At 37.3% G+C, this 21,757-nt stretch overlaps 1 protein-coding gene across 6 annotated transcripts in view; it reads right to left on the bottom strand.

Annotated features, from left to right (window-relative positions):
* Window positions 1-21,757, bottom strand: part of ODAD2 (outer dynein arm docking complex subunit 2) — a 187,378-nt gene that overhangs the window by 54,521 nt on the left and 111,100 nt on the right. The gene's annotated exons all lie outside the window — the stretch shown is intronic.

The raw sequence follows: 21,757 nt of genomic DNA, 5'->3' as shown, positions 1-21,757 counted from the left end.
TTTTTTTTTCTCAAGAAAAACGGGAGGAATTCTGGACAGATGATAGTGGCAAAGTGTTTGAATCTCATTCTCCCTATGAAGACAGTGCAGATAGTAGAGCAAAACAAAAAACACAATGGACAATATACACCATAGTAGGTGAACAAGATATCCACAACTGACCCCAAAGCACAAGCAGACTTGGAGGGACAAACTATCAACCACAGTGGGAAGGCAGAGGCATTTGTGAAGGTCTTGAGAGCCAAGAAACCCCAAAGGGCCATGAAGTTCTCACTGGAAAGTTCCAGAAGAGCAGCAGAAGCAGCTGCGAATGGACTTTTCAGGCTGTGATGAACGGATAAGACTACAATGCCACAGTCTGATGGTGCTGGGGCATTCTGTTAGGCCTGAGTTCCATGAATTGGTAAAACTACAAACTGAAGCCTTTTCTGGGACAAACCCATGCACCGAAGAGAAACTACAGGGAATTGCATCATTCAAATTGAGCAAGGCAGAGACACTGGGATGAAGGACTAAGAAAGTTCAGATAAAAAGAGAGGGTGGAAGCAGAGGGGCCAGAATGCACCTGCATCACTGTGAAGATGACAATGGAATCCTGGGAATCAAGAAAGTAGCAGTGCCATCCTAGTCCACATCTCCCTTCTAAAAGACCAGGAAAACTCATTTCACTTACAAATAAGCAAGGGCTGGGTGCAGTGGCTCACGCCTGTAATCTCAGCACTTTGGAAGGCTGAGGCAGGCGGATCACTTGAGGTCAGGAGGTTGAGACCAGCCTGGCCAACAAAGTGAAATCCCATCTCTACTATAATACAAAAATTAGCTGGGCATGGTGGCATGAACTTGTAATCCCAGCTATTTGGGAGGCTGAGGCATGAGAATCGCTTGAACCTGGGAGGCGGAGATTACAGTGAGCTGAGATCACTCCACTGCACTCCAGCCTGGGTGACAGAGCAAAACTCTGTCTCAAAAAGAAAGAAAAAAAAAGCAATATAAAAATGACTCCAGTCAATTTCCATATACAGTTATTATAAGAAATAAAAAACATGAACAAACACTTCTCAAAAGAAGACATTTATGCGGCCAACAAACATATGAAAAAAAGCTCAACATCACTGATTGTTAGAGAAATGCTAATCAAAATCACAATGAGGTATCATCTCATGCCAGTGAGAATGATGATCATTAAAAAGTCAAGAAAAAACATGCTTGTGAGTCTGTGGAGAAATAGGAATACTTGTACACTGTTGGTGGGAGTGTAAATTAGTTCAACCATTGTGGAAGACAGTGTGGTGATTCCTCAAGGATCTAGAACCAGAAATACAATTTGACCTAGAAATCCCACTACTGGGTATATACCCAAAGGAATATAAATTGTTCTATTATAAAGACACATGCACACATATGTTTATCGCAGCACTATTCACAATAGCAAAGACATGGAATCAACCCAAATGCCCATCAATGATACGCTGGATAAAGAAAATATGGTACATATATACACCATGGAATATTATGCAGCCATAAAAAGGAATGAGATCATGTTCTTTGCAGGGACATGGATGAAGCTGGAAGCCATCATCCTCAGCAAACTAACACAGGAACAGAAAACCAAACAACACGTGTTCTCACTCATAAGTGGGAGCTGAACAATGAGAACACATAGATACAGGGAAGGGAATAACACACATTGGGGCCTGCTGGGGCACGGAGGGAGGGAGAGCATCAGGATAAATAAGGCATGCAGGGCTTAATACCTAGGTGATGGGTTAATAGGGGCAGCAAACCACCATGGCACACATTTACCTATGTAACAAACCTGCACATTCTGCACATGTATCTTGGAACTTAGAATAAAATAAAATAAAATAAAAATAAATAATAAAATAAAATTTTCCTGTAAACATAAAAAAAGAGAATAAGGAGCAAAATCATGCTCTTATGATGAAAGCACATTAGAAAGACATGCCTACAAAACAGATGAAAACTGTAAGATAAAATTTCAATAGGAGCTAAAGGAAAATAATAAAAGTAATGAAGGAAAAACCTAAATTAGAATTGCTGAAGTTGTAATTAGGTGATTAATTTAAAAAAACAACTTTTTAAAAGACAGATGAAAGATATCCATAAAGAATTAGATATAAAATAAAAATGCATTTTTGAAATGAAGAGTGAACTAGAAGGAGCACAAGAACAAATAAAGATAATGGATAATCTTTTTCAATAGAAGATGTGAAAACTGAAGGGTAATATAAAAATAGTTAACAAAAAATTCAAGGCAACAAATAGGCAGAGAAGATCTAACACACGTATGTAAGAGTCCCCAAGAAAGAAAACAAATCTCTACAATAGGGCACATTTTAAAATCTAGAATAAAAAAATCTTTCTCCTGAAATAAATAAAACCTGAGAGTATATTGAAAAGTTATATATTTGGAAAAATTGACCCAGAGTGGCGTAATATAAAGATATATTCTGGTACAACCTCTGGACTTAAAAAAAAAAATCTATAATCAGCAAGCAAAAAGACCAAGTCACTTTTTTTTTCTTTTTTCTTTCTTTTTTTTTTTTTTGAGATGGAGTTTCACTCTTTTGCCCAGGCTGCAGTGAATTGGCACGATCTTGGCTCACTGCAACCTCCACCCCTAGGTTCAAGTGAGTCTCCTGGCTTAGCCTCCCAAGTAGCTGGGATTACAGGCACATGCCACCATGCCCGGCTAATTTTTGTATTTTTAGTAGTGACGGGGTTTCACCATGTTGGCCAGGCTGGTCCCGAACTCTTGACCTCAAGTGATCCACCTGCCTCGGCCTCCCAAAGAGCTAGGATTACAGGCATGAGCCACCATGCCTGGCCGACCAAGTCACTTCTCAGGGAAAGAATAAGACATTATCATTAGACTTTCCAATAGTGATATTTGATGATGAGGGGAAGGGAGTGACACCTCTAAGCTACTCAAGGAGAGAAAATGCAAATCAATGTTCTAATATTGAGTCAAAATGACCTTCAAAGTAAAATATATATATATAGTTGGAAGTATAAAATTCTATAAACATGGGAGATTTCCAGGAATGATGTTAACACAAGTTCTTCACTTGAGAATGAATGTCAGATCTCCAAAAAGTCTAGAAGGACATTAACAAAAGGGCTGTCAATGTCTTAAAATCCTCTATTGGCTTCATTTTTCTTCAGAATAATCATTAGCATGACATTCAGGCATTTCCCGATCTGGCCCAACCTCAATCTTTTCTCTCCCAATCTTCTCTTTGGCATAGTCTACACTCCAGCCTCCTGGAAACTGTTTCCTAAAGTGCCAGATTCCTGTACATCTTTGAATCTGTTATTTTCTTTTTTAATATTATTATTATCACACTTTAAGTTCTAGGGTACATGTGCTCAACATGCAGGTTTGTTACATATGCATACATGTGCCATGTTGGTGTGCTGCACCCATTAACTCGTCATTTACATTAGGTATATCTCCTAATGCTATCCCTCCCCCATCCCCCCACCCCATGACAGGCCCCGGTGTGTGATGGTCCCCTTCCTATGTCCAAGTGTTCTCATTGTTCACTTCCCACCTATGAGTGAGAATATGCCGCGTTTGGTTTTTTGTCCTTGCGATAGTTTGCTGAGAATGATGGTTTCCAGCTTCATCCATATCCCTACAAAGGACATGAACTCATCCTTTTTTATGGCTGTGTAGTATTACATGGTGTATATGTGTCACATTTTCTTAATCCACTCTATCATTGACGGACATTTGGGTTGGTTCCAAGTCTTTGCTATTGTGAATAGTGCCACAATAAACATACGCGTGCATGTGTCTTTATAGCAACATGATTTATAATCCTTTTGGTATATACCCAGTAATGGGATGGCTGGGTCAAATGGTATTTCTAGTTCTAGATCCTTGAGGAATCGCCACACTGTCTTCCACAATGGTTGAACCAGTCACAGTCCTACCAACAGTGTGAAAGTGTTCCTATTTCTCTACATCCTCTCCAGCATCTGTTGTTTCCTGACTTTTTAATGATCGACATTCTAACTGGTGTGAGATGGTATCTCACTGTGGTTTTGATTTGCACTTCTCTGATGGCCAGTGATGATGAGCATTTTTTCGTGTGTCTATTGGCTGCATAAATGTCTTCTTTTGAGAAGTGTCTGTTCATATCCTTTGTTCACTTTTTGATGGGGTTGTTTGTTTTTTTCTTCTAAATTTGTTTGAGTTCTTTGTAGATTCTGGATATTAACCCTTTGTCAGATGAGTAGATTGCAAAAATTGTCTCCCATTCTGTAGGTTGCCTGTTCACTCTGATGGTAATTTCTTTTGCCATACAGAAGCTCTTTAGTTTAATTAGATCCCATTTGTCAATTTTGGCTTTTGTTGCCATTGCTTTTGGTGTTTTAGACATGAAGTCCTTGCCCATGCCTATGTCCTAAATGGTATTGCCTAGGTTTTCCTCTAGGGCTTGTATGGTTTTAGGTCTAACATTTAAGTCTTTAATCCATCTTGAATTAATTTTTGTGTAAGGTGCAAGGAAGGGATCCAGTTTCACCTTTCTACATATGGCTAGCCAGTTTTCCCAGCACCATTTATTAAATAGGGAATCCTTTCCCCATTTCCCATTTTTGTCAGGTTTGTCAAAGATCAGATGGCTGTAGATGTGTGGTATTATTTCTGAGGGCTCTGTTCTGTTCCATTGGTCTATATCTCTGTTTTGGTACCAGTACCATGCAGTTTTGGTTACTGTAGCCTTGTAGTACAGTTTGAAGTCAGGCAGCGTGATGCCTGCAGCTGTGTTCTCTGGACTTAGGATTGTCTTGGCAATGCAGGGTCTTTTGTGGTTCCATATGAACTTTAAAGTAGTTTTTTCCAATTCTGTGAAGAAAGTCATTGGTAGCTTCATGGAGATGGTATTAAATCTATAAATTACCTTGGGCAATATGGCCATTTTCACGATATTGATTCTTCCTATCCAAGAGCATGGAATGTTCTTCCATTTGTTTGTGTCCTCCTTTATTTCGTTGAGCAGTGGTTTGTAGTTCTCCTTGAAGAGGTCCTTCACATCCCTTGTAAGTTGGATTCCTAGGTATTTTATTCTCTTTGAAGCAATTGTGAATGGGAGTTCACTCATGATTTGGCTCTCTGTCTGTTATTGGTGTATAAGAATGCTTGTGATTTCTGCACATTGATTTTGTATCCTGAGACTTTGCTGAAGTTGCTTCTCAGCTTAAGGAGATTTTGGGCTGAGACCTGGGGCTTTCTAGATACACAATCATGTCATCTGCAAACAGGGACAATTTGACTTTCTCTTTTCCTAATTGAATACCCTTTATTTCTTTCTCCTGCCTGATTGCCCTGGCCAGAACTTCCAACACTATGTTGAATAGGAGGGGTGAGAGAGGGCATCCCTGTCTTGTGCCAGTTTTCAAAGGGAATGCTTCCGGTTTTTGCCCATTCAGTATGATATTGGCTGTGGGTTTGTCATAAATAGCTCTTATTATTTTGAGATACGTCCCATCGATACCTAATTTATTGAGAGTTTTTAGCATGAAGTGCTGTTGAATTTTGTCAAAGGCCTTTTCTGCATCTATTGAGATAATCATGTGGTTTTTGTCTTTGGTTCTGTTTATATGCTGGATTACGTTTATTGATTTGCATATGTTGAATCAGCCTTGCATTCCAGGGATGAAGCCCACTTGATCATAGTGGATAAGCTTTTTGAGGTGCTGCTGGATTCAGTTTGCCAGTATTTTATTGAAGATTTTTGCAACGATGTTCATCAGGGATATTGGTCTAAAATTCTCTTTTTTTTCTGTGTCTCTGCCAGGCTTTGGTATCAGGATGATGCTGGCCTCATAAAATGAGTTAGGGAGGATTCCCTCTTTTTCTATTGATTGGAATAGTTTCAGAAGGAATGGTCCCAGCTCCTCCTTGTACCTCTGGTAGCATTCGGCTGTGAATCCATCTGATCCTGGACTTTTTTTGGTTGGTAGGCTATTAATTATTGCCTCAATTTCAGAGCCTGTTATTGGTCTATTGAGGGATTCAGCTTCTTCCTGGTTTAGTCTTGGGAGGGTGTATGTGTCCAGGAATTTATCCATTTCTTCTAGATTTTCTAGTTTATTTGTGTGGAGGTGTTTATAGTATTCTCTGATGGTAGTTTGTATTTCTGTGGGATCGGTGGTGATATCCCCTTTGTCATTTTTTATTGCGTCTATTTGATTCTTCTCTCTTTTCTTCTTTATTAGTCTTGCTAGTGGTCTATCAATTTTGTTGATCTTTTCAAAAAACCAGCTCCTGGATTCATTGATTTTTTGAAGGGTTTTTTGTGTCTCTATCTCCTTCAGTTCTGCTCTGATCTTAGTTATTTCTTGCCTTCTGCTGGCTTTTGAATGTGTTTGCTCCTGCTTCTCTAGTTCTTTCAATTGTGATGTTAGGGTGTCAATTTTAGATCTTTCCTGCTTTCTCTTGTGGGCATTTAGTGCTATAAATTTCCCTCTACACACTGCTTTAAATGTGTCCCAGAGATTCTGGTATGTTGTATCTTTGTTCTCATTGTTTTCAAATAACATCTTTATTTCTGCCTTCATTTCGTTATGTACCCAGTAGTCATTCAGGAGCAGGTTGTTCAGTTTCCATGTAGTTGAGTGGTTTTGAGTGAGTTTCTTAATCCTGAGTTCTAGTTTGATTGCACTGTGGTCTGAGAGACAGTTTGTTATAATTTCTGTTCTTTTACATTTGCTGAGGAGTGCTTTACTTCCAACTATGTCGTCAATTTTGGAATAAGTGTGATGCGGTGCTGAGAAGAATGCATATTCTGTTGATTTGGGGTGGATAGTTCTGTAGGTGTCTATTAGGTCCACTTGGTGCAGAGCTGAGTTCAATTCCTGGATATCCTTGTTAACTTTCTGTCTCATTGATCTCTCTAATGTTGATTCCCATTATTATTGTGTGGGAGCCTAAGTCTCTTTGTAGGTCTCTAAGGACTTGCTGTATGAATCTGGGTGCTTCTGTATTGGGTGCATATATATTTAGGATAGTTAGTTCTCCTTGTTGAATTGATCCCTTTACCATTATGTAATGGCTTTCTTTGTCTCTTTTGATCTTTGTTGGTTTAAAGTCTGTTTTATCAGAGACTAGGATTGCAACCCCTGCCTTTTTTGTTTTCCATTTGCTTGGTAGATCTTCCTCCATACCTTTATTTTGAGCCTATGTGTGTCTCTGCACATGAGATGGGTCTCCTGAATACAGCACACTGATGTGTCTTGACTCTTTATCCAATTTGCCAGTCTGTGTCTTTTAATTGGAGCATTTAGTCTATTTACATTTAAGGTTAATATTGTTATGTGTGAATCTGATCCTGTCATTGTGATGTTAGCTGGTTCTTTTGCTTGTTAGTTGATGCAGTTTCTTCCTAGCATCGATGGTCTTTACATTTTGGCATGATTTTGCAGTGGCTGGTACCAGTTGTTCCTTTCCATGTTTAGTGCTTCCTTCAGGAGCTTTTGTAGGGCAGGCCTGGTGGTGACAAAATCTCTCAGCATTTGCTTGTCTGTAAAGGATTTTATGTCTCCTTCACTTATGAAGCTTAGTTTGGCTGGCTATGAAATTCTGGGTTGAAAATTCTTTTCTTTAAAAATGTTGAATATTGGCCTCCACTCCCTTTTGTCTTGTAGGGTTTCTGCCTAGAGATCCACTGTTAGTCTGATGGGCTTCCCTTTGTGTGTAACCTGAACTTTCTCTCTGGCTGCCCTTAACATTTTTTCCTTCATTTCAACTTTGGTGAGTCTGACAATTATGTGTCTTGGAGTTGCTCTTTTCGAGGAGTATCTTTGTGGTATTCTCTGTATTTCCTGAATTTGAATGTTGGCCTGCCTTGCTAGGTTGGGGAAGTTCTCCTGGATAATATCCTGCAGAGTGTTTTCCAACTTGGTTCCATTCTCCCCATCACTTTCAGGTACACCAATCAGATGTAGATTTGGTCTTTTCACATAGTCCCATATTTCTTGGAGGCTTTGTTTGCTTCTTTTTATTCTTTTTTCTCTAAACTTCTCTTCTCGCTTCATTTCATTCATTTGATCTTCAATCACTGATACCCTTTCTTCCAGTTGATTGAATCGGCTACTGAAGCTTGTGCATTCGTCACGTAGTTCTCGTGCCATGGTTTTCAGCTCCATCAGGTCATGTAAGGACTTCTCTACACTGGTTATTCTAGTTAGCCATTCATCTAATCTTTTTTCAAGGTTTTTAGCTGCTTTGTGATGGTTTAAACTTCCTCCTTTAGCTTGAAGAAGTTTGATCTTCTGAAGCCTTCTTCTCTCAACTCATCAAAGTCATTCTCTGTCCAGCTTTGTTCCGTTGCTGGAGAGGAGCTGCGTTCCTTTGGAGGGGGAGAGGCACTCTGATTTTTAGAATTTTCAGCTTTTCTGCTCTGTTTTTCCCCATCTTTGTGGTTTTATCTTCCTTTGGTCTTTCATGATGGTGATGTACAGATGGGGTTTTGGTGTGGATGTCCTTTCTGTTTGTTAGTTTTGGTGGTTCCAAGATGGCTGAATAGGAACAGCTCCAGTCTACAGCTCCCAGCGTGAGTGATGCAGAAGATGGGTGATTTCTGCATTTCCAACTGAGGTACCAGGTTCATCTCACTGAGGCTTGTTGGACAGTGGCTGCAGGACAGTGGGTGCAGCCCACCGAGCATGAGCCGAAGCAGGGAAAGGCATTGCTTCACCCAGGAAGCACAAGGGGTCAGGGAATTCCCTTTCCTAGCCAAGGGAAGCTGTGAGAGATGGCACCTGGAAAATCGGGTCACTCCCACCCTAATACTGCACTTTTCCAACAGTCTTAGCAAACGGCACACCAGGAGATTATATCGCACGCATGGCTCAGAGGGCCCCATGCCCACAGAGCCTCGCTCATTGCTAGCACAGCAATCTGAGATTGAATTGCAACATGGCAGTGAGCCTGGGGGAGGGGCACCCGCCATTGCTGAGGCTTGAGTAGGTAAACAAAGAGGCCAGGAAGCTCGAACTTCGTGGAGCCCACTGCAGCTCAAGAATGCCTGCCTGTCACTGTAGACTCCACCTCTGGGGGCAGGGCATAGCCAAACAAAAGGCAGCAGAAACCTCTGCAAACTTAAATGTCCCTGTCTGACAGCTTTGAAGAGAGTAGTGGTTCTCCCAGCACAGAGTTTGAGATCTGAGAATGGACAGACTGCCTCCTCAAGTGGGTCCCTGACTCCTGAGTAGCCTAACTGGGAGGCAACCCCCAGTAGGGGCAGACTGACACCTCACACTGCTGGGTACCCCTGTGAGACAAAGCCTCCAGATGAACGATCAGGCAGCAACATTTGCTGTTCAGCAATATTTGCTGTTCTGCAGCCTCCACTGCTGATACCCAGGCAAACAGCGTCTGGAGTGGACCTCCAGCAAACTCCAGCAGACCTGCAGCTGAGGGTCCTGACTGTTAGAAGGAAAACTAACGAATCTGTTATTTTCTTTACTAGGATTCCCTTTCAAACTCCCACAAACTCCCACTTAGCCCTGCAAACTCTAACTCAACTTTTAATAGCAGCCAATTATTTGCTTAGGGCCCAATTATGGGCAATGAGGTCTGAGATGACGTCTCTGAGGAATCCTCTGGGAGTTCTCCTACTTATAGGCAGGAGTCATCACAGGTCACACCAAGGAATGGCAAAATAGAAAGGAAAATATCCGGGGTCAGCTACACTTTGGTTTGTCCAAGCACACTTTCCAGTACGCTTACTGTGTTACAGCTTATCTCCTCTATACGCATGTTCCCTGATGAACTTCTTGAGCTGCAGAATTGACTAATCCTCAAATCTGATGTGGTCATTCACAGCTAAAGGCATCTGTAGCCTTTTGTTCTTCATATTGTAATAATTTTCTTACAGATACTTCCCCCATTAGTTCTTGAGCTCTTCCAGGACAAAGAGACTCAGTCTTCTTGTTCTATGATTCTCCCTTGGGATATAGGCTCATGTCTATCACTCAGTGAACATTCAAAAATATTTGTTGAATTGTGAAAAAAAAAGGCGGTTTTAACTTTAAGATACTTAGCCATAGTTACAAACACTTAAAAGGAACAGAGTATTAGCTATGTCTGATGGAATATAAATTGATGAGATCAGTTCAACAAGCCAAATTCCAAATCAGTTTTGCTCCTCTGGAGTTGACCTCACAGCGACTAATGACTTCCCAATTCTCCAGTTGCTTCATCAGTAGAGACGATCAGCCACAGCACTGGGGCCATACTGGGAAAAATGACAAAAGTGATCACATCTGCCTCTGATCCAAGAACTTCCTAAGGTGCATGGTATGAGATACCAGGAGCCAAAGTCCCCGTGAGATCATAGGCACAGTTCAACAGGGTCCCATAAGATTCCTAATGGCTCCTAATCTGTGGGACAGGGAAACATTAGGCTCAAAACCCTGCAGGTCCCTCTGAAGTTTATTTGTTTTGAAGGTGAGATTTCTTTCTTTTCTTTTCTTTTTTCCTTTTTAGATTTAAAGATTTTAAACATATGACGTCTTGCCTTGCATAGTTTCTATGGAAAGGGAGGCAGTATATCTGAGGATGGAAAAAGTAATTATTCTGCCAAAACTGTCTTTCACAGTTTTGCAGTTTCACTGTCTTTCACAGTTCACATAATGCTGAACGACTGGGCAAATTCACCACATTTTCCACCTTCTCACATGTCTTAAAAACCTAGTCGTTGCCAGTTTCACCACTGGTACAATATTGGTTATGCACAATTCAAATGTTCACCTGTAATGGCAAAACCCTTAATAATAACAATGATAGTAAAAATAATAGGCTAAATTTTGCAATTTATAAAGGACTTCCACATGCATTATCTCATATGACCTTCACAACGTTGTCTTAAGGGGGCATGAAATTTTTGTTCTATAGACACAAAGGCTTGAGGTTCATGTATAGTTAGTGACAAAACAAAAAACTTAGCTTTTCTGAAATCTTGTTTAACATTTTTTCACTATACACTGTGCACTTAAGACTTGAAAGCACCAACAATTATTTATTAAATTAAATCTAGTTCATACAGAATCAAAAGAAACTTCACTACTTAGGAGATTAGTAATTTTAAAAAAAGATAAAGTTATTTTACCAAGATCATTCCCTAAGACAAACAAAAACAGTCATTGAGAAAGAGAATATGAAATGCCTTTATAATGGCACTAAAGTAAAGGTTGGATGCTTAAATAAGTAGGAAAAGGTATGAAGTTCAAAGTAAAAAAAATCAAACAGATTGCACAAATAAGATGAAAAATATAAAACAGCAAATACATTTGGTTAAAATTCAACTAATAGGAAAAATATTGAGACATTATTTACAGATTAATGTATAAAACAGAAAACTGGGTGTTTTGGCGTAAAGCAATTAAATTAATGGGTATGAAATTCCTTCTCTTGCCTCCAGCAAAAAGCACTGGCAGTTTTCTGATGAGGTGAGATATACATAATGCAACTTTAAAGCACATACAAGGCAAGCGTAACATGACTCAAGACAAAAATTTTTAACCAGAAGAGCTATAAAAACACCACTCTGGGCCATATAGAGACCACAGGATGCAAAATATAGTATTTGAAAAAGATTTTAAAATAGCACATCACATACAAACTTTTTTTAATCCTACACTAACATTAGAATAGCATGTCAGAGAAGTGAAAACTGAACGGGCAAATCTTGTTGTCAAAAGTATACTTAATGAATTAAATCCTTTAAAAATTCTCAATACAGCCTATATATCGTCAAGCACAGAGAGTTTGTTTGTGTTCCTCTATCACAATAAGATCCTTGTTCTGTTCCCAGTCGTTAACAAATCCAACAACTTTAAAAAAAATTATTGCTGTTTTAGACTTACCTTACCCTACCAAATGTAGTACTTCAAAAATCAAAATTAGAATATCAATTATTACCCTTGTCCTTGTGAACCAAAGGAAAGGAAAATTAGCTTGGGTAAAAGAAATGATACAATCGTTATAGTCTAGACTTACATAACAAAAAAATGCATTACGTGTTGAGGGTAGCTTTAACGAATTGAATCACAAGAAAAGCAAAAATAAAAATGGAATGGTTGATTCGTTTCTGCCTCTCTAGCCTGATTTGAGATAATTTTCTTAAATATCACAGATAAGTGTGATTTTTCCATTTTACCATGCCCTGGGTTGATTCTGCTTTAGATGCAGTATTCCATTTATGAGGAGGTCTAAATTGTGAGGTACCATTGTGTAACCAGAGGCTTACAGAGTTAATTACATGACATTCTTAACCAATGATGTATTTGGAAGAACTTTATAACAAGTATAAGGTGCTAAACAAATGTAAGTAATATATTATCATAAAACAGCTATTATTTATAAAGCTATGTGTGTATATCTATGCATATGTCTTTTATATAGGAATATATGTATATATTAAATAATTTAAAATGTATATATATTTAAATGTCTTTCCTGCTTATACTCAGTAACCCACAGATTAAGAAGAGAAAAGTAATTTCCTGTTCAGATTCAGACAGATGCTTCTAAACAGTGAGTTGTACGGATTAGGCTAAGAACAACACTTGAAACCATAATTACAAGAAAAAAATCTAACTATATGATGTATTATACTCCAAAAACAGGGAGTCTTCAATTTATGAAGAGACTGTTTTCCAAAAGTTTACTTGTTGGATCTGTTACATACATTTTTCTGAAGCTATGTGGTTATCTTCCCAACTTGGTAGATAAGAGTCTACTAACTCATAATGAATGTAAAATATAACATTATATTAACTGTAACTAATCTTAATCTTTATGAATGCTCTCCTAATATTCCAAGCCAGCTGTCTGGTCTCCCTCATCCTTTCTGCTGTGTACCTTTAGCCAATTTTCATATTAAATAGTTTGCAGAAGCCTACTCTCTCATTTATCGAAGTTCCTCTGAAAATAAACACAGAGTTTAATGCAGAATTCCAGATGTGGTCCGACAAGAGCAGAGTGTAGTGGAATTCTTATCTTCTGTGATCTAGACATGGTAGTTCTGCTGGTGTGGCAAACTCCATGAGCTATTTCAGCTTCATGTTACTCTATTTGTTCACATTAAGCTTTAAAGTCAGCTGAAATCCCTGTATCTTTAATAAGTGAATTATACAGGCCAGGACTCCCCTGTCCTGCCCTTACAGGATTTCTAGCTACCCTTTATTGCATTAATCAAGTTGAACAATTTTCATACAAAAGAGAATCTTTTAGATGTAAATTTCACCTTGTGAAACTTTTCTAAATCTATGTAATACTTAGAGAAACCAGTTGAGCTATCTGGATGTCTTCTTGAAGTAAATAATTTATCTGAGCATTCTTATGTCTAAAAAAATTCCTTTGGGAGGCAGAAAATGTAGTTTTCAAGACAGTGGTTCTCAAATTTTACTTTATGTTGGAATACCTGGAGAGTTTTTAAAACTTCCTAAGTTCAAATGCTATGGTTTGAATGTTTATGTCCCCCCCAAAATTAATGTGTTGAAACTTAATTGCCTATGTAGTAATATTAAGATGTGGGACCTTTAGGAGATGATTAAGTCATGAGGATGGAGCTCTAGTGAGTGGAATTAATGCCTTTATAAAAGAGGCTACACATAGCAAGAGGCCCTATTGCCCTTCCCTATTCTGCCATGTGAGGACACAGCAACCAAGTGCCATCTTGGAAGCAGAGAGCAGCCCTCACCAGACACCAATGCCAGTGCCTTGATCTTAGACTTCCCAGCCTCCAGAATTGTAAGACATAAATTTCTGTTCTTTATAAATTATCCAGTCTGTAGTATTTTGTTATAGGAGCACAAATAGATCAAGTCACCCAAGTTGCACCAGTACCAATTGATTCAGAATGTATTCATTGGTGGGTGGGAATGGAAGCCAGCATCATAAAGATTTCTATGTGAACCCAATGTTTGGAAACTACCAGCTTAAGAGTAAGTCCCATAGTGAAAAAATTGGGGAGCACATCCCAGCATCCATCACTATTAGCAATGTGGCTTTCAGCAAACTACTTAACTTCTCTAAGCTTCAATTTCCTCATCTGTAAAGTGGAGCTAATAAGATTTTACTCTTCAGGATTGTTAAAAGGATACATATTAAGCATACAGCAAGATGTCTGGTATATGATAATACTGTTTTTTATTATTATTTTTAGAAAGTATGTGTTACCAATAGTTTACATAACTAAAATAATCAATCTAATGAATAACCACTTGAAATTTATTTGATTCCACATGTCATTAACCCTTATGAATGTGTTCAAAATATACAACTCAGGTAACAACAAACATTGTACTGTATATTCAATGCCACTTTAAAACCCAAAGAAGGCCAGGAGTGGTGGCTTATGCCTACAATCCCAGCACATTGGGAGGCCAAGGTGGGAGACTTGAGACCAGCCTGGGCAACATAGCAAGACTTCTGCTTCTACAAAAAAAAAAAAATTAAAAATTAACTGGGCATAGTGGCACGCACCTGTAGTCCCACTTACTTGGGAGGCTGAGGTGGGAGGATCACTTGAGCCCAGGAGTTTGAGGCTACAGTGAGCTATAATCACACCATTGCACTCCAACCTGGGCAACAGAGCAAAATCCTGTCTCGAAAAAACACTGAAAAGAATGAGCCGGCAAAAATACATCCTTGACTATTATTAGATAATAATTCTATGTTTATATAACTAAAACCACTTTTATTCATTAATTCATTTGGTAAATTAGGAGCCTCAGAAATATAAGGTACTATGTGTTGTACATTGTGAGATTCAAAGATAAATAAAACCTTGATTAGTGATTCTCAGCCCTGGTTTCACATTATAATTACTTGGGGTGATTTCTTAGAAATATGAATGCTCAAACTGGGCATGGTGGCTCACACCTGTAATCCTTTCGGGAGGTTGAAGTGGGCAGATTGCTTGAGCCCAGAAGTTCAAGACCAGACTCGACAACATGGTGAAACCCTTTCTCTCCTGAAAGTACAAAAAACATTAGCTGGGCATGGTGGCATGTGCCTGCAGTCCCAGCTACTCAGGAGGCTGAGGTAGGAGGATCACTTGAGCCCAGGAGACAGAGGTTGCATTGAGCCACAATTGCCCTATAGCACTCCAGCCTGGGTGACAGAGTGAGACCTTGTCATAAACAAGAAAGAAAGAAAGAAAGAAAGAAAGAAAGAAAGAAAGAAAGAAAGAAAGAAAGAAAGAAAGAAAGAAAGAAAGAAAGAAAGAAAGAAAGAAATATGAACTCTCTGATCTCATTCTCGATACAGATTTACTGAACAGGGATAGGATTCTGGAATAAAATTTTTTTTAAGCTCTGAAGTTTATTTTAATGTGTAGCCAGGGTAGAGGATTACCTATCTGGATAATTTCTAAAATGTGTTGCTGTTACCTCCAAAATTATAGCATAGTGTCAACAAGTGCATATGTTTAAGTTTAAGAATAAACAGAGGGGAAGCATGTCTGAAATGGTGGAATAGTGACCTCCAAAAATCTTATCCTCCATAACAAAAAGAACACAGGCAAAAAGTGGTAAAATCAACATTTTCCAGAACTCTCAAATTTAATAAAAGGCTTGCAACAAACAGCATCTATTCAAGAAAAATGCCTGAATCTCAGTAAGAAAAGTGAGCTTTGTGGTATTTTAACTTTCTCTATTCCAATCTCCCTCTCTCCAGCTCCACAGTAGCCTTGAAGATCAGCAACCTTGCAACCGCGGAATCTGGGGAAATCTGCAGCCTACAAACCATAGGAGGGACAGAATGGGTTTGGAGCCCCCCAAAAGCTCCATTCTAAAAACTGCCTGTATGGCAATTCCTAGGAAAAGCACCAATCACAAGCCTTGTCTTTACTTGACCTAAGACTTCACACAGTAAGTAAAGTCTTATCCCTAGAGTGTTTGTTATACAAAATCAGTGGCAATTATTTAACAAAAAAAAAAAGCTGCTTGAGATAAGCATACCAGTTGCAGTAAATAAGAGGCTGGTCAAAAAAATTAAAAGAAAAATCTTAGAAGTGAGAAGTGTGTACAGAGATTTGAAAAACAACATATTCCTGGGAATCTAAAATGCTACATACATGTGTCAGGTTGTGTGCATGCTCAGAAAAGATCTCAGAAGGCCTTAGTTTCTCACCTTTGGCTGACCTTGAGGTTCTATACAAGCAGAAGTGAAGTCTGAGAGTTGTAAACTGTAGTAATATTAATGCACACAGAACCCTTATCACAGGGTGGGAGACTTAAGAGTGCAAGGCATTTAAGGAAATATCTGTCAACTCATTTGCTGACCAATAAGCTGAGTAGAAACCTCTGGAGTCATGCATGACAAAAAATGCATATTTTACAGAATTAGCCCAAGATAGTTAATAACAAAATAAACAATAGCAAAAGCAACAACAAACAGCAACAAATACAGACCACGGGAAGGGGAGAGTCTGACTTCTAGGATTTTCACATTTAATTATTTAAAATATTGCTTTTAACAAAAAAATGTGATACATACAACAAAGGAGAAAAGTATGCCTCAAAGTATGCACCAGAGGAAAAAGCATTCAAGAGATTCTGACCCTCAGGAAGCTTGTATAATGTTGGCCTTATTAGAAAAACTTGAAAATCAGTTATTATAAACATATTTGCAAAACTAAAGGAAACTATGCCCCAAAAAAGTTTGAGAAAAACTTTTCAGGAAGTAGTGTGCATCAATAAAGAGAATTCAATTGTGTTAAAAATTAAATAGAAATTCTGGAGTTGAATTTCTTCAGTTTAGTTGAAAGTACAATAACTGAAATGAAAAATTCATTAGATGGGCTTAACAGCAGATTTGAGCAGGCAGAAGAGACACTCAGTGAGCATGATAGATGGGTCAATTCAGATTATCCAATGTGAACAGGCAGAAGAAATAAATGAAGTAACATAAGCATAGCTTCAGAGACCTGGGGGACATCATCAAGTATGCCAACATACACATATGAGCATTCTAGAAAAAAGGAGAAAGAGAAGAGAAAGAGGCAGAAAGGATATTTGAAAAAATAATGGCCAAAAGTTCTCCAAATTTGATGAGAAACTTTACATATCCAAGTATCTTAATGAATTTTATGTAGAATATACTCAAAGAGATCCCCAGTTAGGCACATCACAGTCAAACTATTGAAAGACAAAGAATATTGAAAGTTGCAAGAGAAAATGACTCAAACAAGGGAACCTCATTAAGCTCAACAGCTGACTTTTCATCAGAAAGTGTAGAGATGTTACCAAGATGGTGAACTCGGAAGCTCCAAACCCTCATTCTCCTATGGAAACATTAAATAAACAACTACAGACTGACTCAATTTTATAAAAGCTTTGAAAATCAGCTCAGATATCTAAAGAAAATGCCAAACCACAAAAAATCTACACTTGAAACATAAAATTTCCTGGCACTTTTATTTGCACTTTCTCCACCCCTTCTCTGGCACAGCATGGGGCAGTCAGGAGGCATTACTTTAAGTCTTATTTCCTTCCTTCAGCCGGAAGGACCAAAGTGGAAGTTGTTTGCCATGTTTTAGTCTATCTGTGGGCTACTTGAGGGACTGGTTTCTGTTTTATCTGACTCAGAGCTCAGACAGAACACCATGGCAGAGTCTAGATTTCAGCTAGCAGAAGCTATGAAAGGCAAGGGTAGATACTATGGCCTAGGAAAACTTCAGGGAGACTGCAGACTCACAGACACCTGGGGGCAAGAGATTACAGGCACAGAAGTACAACTGAATGCCTAAGATCCCAAGAAGAAGCTGGGGTGAGCCTCTTTGGAAAATTAAGGCATTTAAGAACAGCCATGTATATGGGGGAAAAAAATTAAAAGCATACATACAGGCTCAGGTAGGATGAATGCTCAGAAAAGACCCAAGAAGACCTTCTGCTTTCACTCTGGGATGATCCCAGGCTCAGAAACTTGTTAATTAGTGAAGGTCTTCCAAGCTGGTCTGCAAACCTGAGAGAAGTGGCTGTTTCTTTAAATGCCCAGTTTTCAACAAAAGATCTGAAGACATACGAAGAAACAGGAAAGCATGGCTTATGTAAGGGAACAAATCTCCCAAAACTGAAAAAAGAAAATACATCAGACTTACTAGACAAAGACGTTAAAACAACTGTCTTAAGTATATTGAAGGAACTAAAGGAAAACACAAATAATTAAAATAAATAAGGAAAATTATATATAAACAAAATGAGAATATAAACAAGGAGACAGAAAAAATAGGCCTGGCATGGTGGCTCACGCCTGTAATCCCAGCACTTTGGGAGGTTGAGGTGGGCAGATCACGAGGTCAAGAGATCGAAACCATCCTGGCCAACGTGGTGAAATCCTGTCTCTACTAAAAATACAATAATTAGCCAGGCATGGTGGCACGTGCCTGTAATCCCAGCTATGTGGGAGGCTGAGGCAGGAGAATGGCTTGAACCTGGGAGGTGGAGGTTGCAGTGAGCCAAGATTTCACCACTGCACTTCAGGCTGGGTGACAGAGTGAGACTCCATCTCAAAAAATATATATATATATATATTTATATATAATATATAAAAATATATATATATTTGTTTGGATATATATATTTATATATAAAAATATATATTTGTTTGGATATATATATTTATATATAAATATATATATATTTTTATATATATTTATATATAAAATATATATATATTTTATATATATTTATATATAAAATATATATATATTTTTATATATATCCAAACATATTCTGGAACTGAAAAATACAATAACTAAATTGAAAAATTCACTATAGGATATAACAGCAGAAGAAGAAGTCAGTGAACATGAACACAGGTCATTTGAAATTATCAAGTCTGAAAAGCAAAAACCAAAACAACAAACAAAAAGAATGTGAGAAAAGGACAGGAAAATTATTTAAAGTAATAATGACCAAAAATGTCCCAAATTTAAGGAAAGAGATAGATATACAAATCCAATAATTCAAACAATTCCAAGTAGGACAAACAAAAAGATAATCACACCAAGACACCACATCCCCTAGCTGTTGAAAGACAAAGAGAGGTTCATGAAAGTGAAAAAAAAAAGCAACATGTCATGTACAAGGGATCTCAACAATATAAATATCAGTAGATTTCTCCAGAGAAGCTTTGCAGGCCAAAAGACAGTGAGATTACATATTTAAAGTGATAATAAAACTATAAACTGAACATTCGATATTGATCAAAACTGTCTTTCAAGAATGAAGAAAAAATTAGACTAACCTAGAGAAACAAGTTGAAGGATTTATTACTAGACTTGTCACACAAGAGATGCAAAAGAGAGTCCTACAAGTTGAAATAAAAGGATTCTACACAGTAACTTGAAGCCATACAAAAATATAAAGTTCTTTGGTAAAAATAAATAGATGAACAAATAAAATAACAGTATTATAGTAATTTTGTAACTCCACTTTTTATTTTCTACAGGATTTAAAAGACAAATGCATAAAAATTATGCATGTCAATGAGTATGCAATATATAAAGATGTTATTTGTGGCATTCATAACGTAGTGTGTGGGTGGAGGGAAAAGTGGAGTTGTATACAATTGAAATGAAGTTACTATCAATTTAAGAGAGATTGTTATAACTTTAGAATGGTAGATGTAATCTCCATGTTAGTAACCACAAAGAAAATAACCGTAAAATATACACGAAAGGAAATCAAAATGTGTCACTATAAAAAGATCAACTAAGCACAAAGAAAAGCAGTAATGAAGAAAATGAGGAATAAAAGGCTATAAAACATACAGAAAACAAAGCACAAAATAGCAAAAATAAGTGCTTTCCTATACTTTAAATGTAAGTGGAATAAAGTCCCTAATCAAAATACATTGGCAAAATGGATTTTAAAAAAACAATTCTACAATATATTATTTACAAGAGCATCATTTTAGATTTAAGGATACACATAGGTTGAAAGTGAAACGTTGAAATAGGACATTCCATGCAAATAGTAATTAAAAGAGAGCAAGATTGTCCATACCAATAACAGACAAAATAGCCTTAAATCAAAAATTGTTGCAAGACACAAAGAAGGATATTATATAAAGGTCAATTCAAGAGGATGTAATAATTACAAACATACATGCACTAAACATCAAAGTTCTGAAATAAATGAAGCAAACATTGACAGAGTTGAAGGGAAAAATAGGCAACTTCAATATCCCATTTCCCATCATGCATTGAACAACTAGAGAGAACATAAATAAGGAAATAGAAGACTTCAAAACACTATAGACCAACTGTACCTAATGGAGACATACAAAACACTCCACCCAACAACAGCAGAATACTCATTTTTCTCAAGTGTACAATAAACGTTCTCCAGGATAGACCATATATGAGGCCACAAAACAAGTCTTTAAAAATAAAAAAATATTGAAGTCATATAAAGTATCTCTTCTGAACACAATGGAATAAAAATAGAAATTTGCAGCAGAAGGAAAAGTGGAAAATTCACAAATATGTGGAAATTAAACAATACACTTGTAAGCAACCAATGTGTCGAAGAAATCACACAAAACTAGAAAAACAACACATAAAATCAATGAAAGCAAGAGTTGGTTACTCAAAAAGATAAAAAAATTCATAGACTTTAAATTAGATTTTAAAAAAGTGAGAAGACCCAAATAACTAAAATTAGAAATAGAAAAGATTGTAAGAGAATAGTATGAACAGTTGTACACCAACAAGTTGGATAATCTAGATGAAATAGACAAATTTCTAGAAACAAACAACCTACCAAGACTGAATCATGAAGAAACAGAAAATCTGAACAGATCAGTAATGAGTAAGGAGACTTAAACAATAATAAAAAGCCTCCCAACGAAGAAAAGGACACTTAAGGTGATTCCGTATCTTTGCTATTGTGAAATAGTGCTGTGATAAACATACAAGTACATGTATCTTTTTGATATGGCAATTTCTTTCCTTTGGGTAGATACCCAGTAGTGGTATTGCCAGATCAAATGGTAGTTCTATTTTTAGTTCTTTGAGAAATCTCCATACGGTTTTCTATAGAAGTTACACTAATTTACATTCCCACCAACAGTGTATAAGTGTTCCCTTTTCTGCCCACCCTTGCCAACATACATTGTTTTTGTTTGTTTTACTTTTTAATAATAGCCATCCTGAATGGAGTAAGATGATATCTCACTGTGGTTTTAATTTGCATTTCTCTGATGATTGGTGATATTGAGCAGTTTTTCATATTCCTGTTGGCTATTTGTACGTCTTCTTTTGAAAAATGTCTATTCATGTTCTTTGCCCTCTTTTTAATGGGATTATTTTGTTGTTGAGTTGTTTGAGTTCCTTGTAGAATCTAGATATTAGTCCCTTGTCGGATATGTACTTTGCAAATATTTTCTCTCATTCTGTAGGTTTGTCTATTTATTCCGTTAATTATTACTTTGGCTGTATAAAAGCTTTTTAATTTAATTAATTCTCATTTGTCTATTTTTGAGTTTGTGCCCACAATATAGCCACATAACAAAACTGTACAGTACCCCTTAAATTTATACAAATAAAAAATTTTTAAAAATACTTTCAACAAGGGTGTCAAAACTATTCAATAGGGAAAGTCTTTTCAAAAATGTTGTTGGGAAAACAAATGGTGTTGGATGTTCACATGCAAAAGATTACATTTGAATTCCTACCTTACACCATATGCAAAAATGTAACTCAAAATG

The sequence above is a fragment of the Gorilla gorilla genome, chromosome 8 (assembly GCF_029281585.2).
Source record: "Gorilla gorilla gorilla isolate KB3781 chromosome 8, NHGRI_mGorGor1-v2.1_pri, whole genome shotgun sequence".
Taxonomy (NCBI): Eukaryota; Metazoa; Chordata; class Mammalia; order Primates; family Hominidae; genus Gorilla; species Gorilla gorilla.
The sequence above is the reverse complement of the archived record's forward strand: the minus strand, read 5'-3'. Positions and strand labels throughout refer to the sequence as shown.